Source organism: Condylura cristata, unplaced genomic scaffold, assembly GCF_000260355.1.
Source record: "Condylura cristata isolate star-nosed mole 26May11 unplaced genomic scaffold, ConCri1.0 scaffold00025, whole genome shotgun sequence".
Lineage (NCBI taxonomy): Eukaryota > Metazoa > Chordata > Mammalia > Eulipotyphla > Talpidae > Condylura > Condylura cristata.
The window spans coordinates 660,523-661,956 of NW_004567126.1; positions in this window are offsets into that span (position 1 = coordinate 660,523).

Below are 1,434 nucleotides of genomic sequence, written 5' to 3' on the forward strand. Positions count from 1 at the left end.
TCCCTCCCCCGCCGACGGCCTCTCCCTCTTCCGCTGCCCGCCGAGCCTCGTGCGCGCGCCCGCCCACCCTTCCGTTCCTACCGCGCGTGCGCGCAAGCGCAGGGCCCGTAAGGTGGGCGTGGCCAAAGAGCACCGGCTCCCTGCGCGCTTCCCGACTCTGTGCCGGACGGTCGTGCGCCTGCGCTATAGATCTTTTTCTGCACGCCGCGGGGCCCCTGGATCCTGAGCATGCGCAAAGTGGGCGCCACTGCGGCGGTGGTGTTGGTGGTTGTCGCGGAGGATGAAGAATGGGGGGATGGGATGAAGTAGCGGCGGGGTCTGCGGAGAAGGGACTTTTATGAGACCTTGAAACTTGGAAGTGAGGACTCGAGGCTAAGCGAGGGGGCAGGCTGGACCCAGAATGAGCGAGTGGGCTGTGTGTCCAAAGGGGCAAAGAAACACTTTCTGGCCAGAGAACTGACGGGCCTGTTAAGCCACAGACGGGACCCAATGTGGCCACCTATTCTCCAAAACCTGGAGGTGCCATTAGTTTAGCAAATATTAATTGACTTGCTATTAATTGTGTGTGTCATGCGCAGGTGCCCCGGCACCAAACATACCAAAAAAAAAAAAAACAGCTACTAGGTTCACGGTCTACTGGGGGAGGCAGGCAGGCGAGAGGCAAGAAAAATAAATAAAATACGCTTTGTTGAAATGGAGATTTGGAGGGTTGTAGAAATCTTAAATGGTTCAATTAAGAAAGGCCTCGCTGCAAAGACTTCTGAATAAAAACAGCAGTGAGGGAGACTACCTTGCACCAAGTATGAAGGCCTCTTCTCTGTTTTGAAAGTACTCCAGTACAATTCGTTTGGTCCTCCAATGGACAGCGCTCGCTAAGGTCAGGTCCCACAATCTGTGACTGCCCCTAATTTTTGGTTTCAGGATACTCAGCCTCAAACCTTCCCCTTTTTTTAATCACTGCTGCCTTTTCCCTTCACATTTCCTGGCTGTCCTCTTTATTGTCTACTTGCCCTCAATATAAATGGGGGAGCTGTTGTCAGATATAGTCACCCCCATAGGCCACATACTAGATTGCTTGCCCATTGAGTATGCTTATACCAGGAGCATAGAGCCGGAAAGCTCTTGGTGGAGGCATAAATACCTAGATTTGAAACTAAACTTCATTGTTATAAGCTGGGTGATGCCATAAGTTTACCAGATCTGTCTATACTTTCTTCATCTATAGAGGAATAAAAAAACTGGCTGCTTGTTCTCTGAACCTTAGCTCATATTGTTGTATAATACATAGAAAATGGGCTCTGAACTTTTTTTTTATTAAAAAGTTTATTTTTACATCATTTTGCACATTTTTTTTTTCATCTCAATTGTAATCCCCACGGGTTTCCCATCACCAAATCACCCCTGTGCCACCACCATAGTCCCGTGCATTTCCCT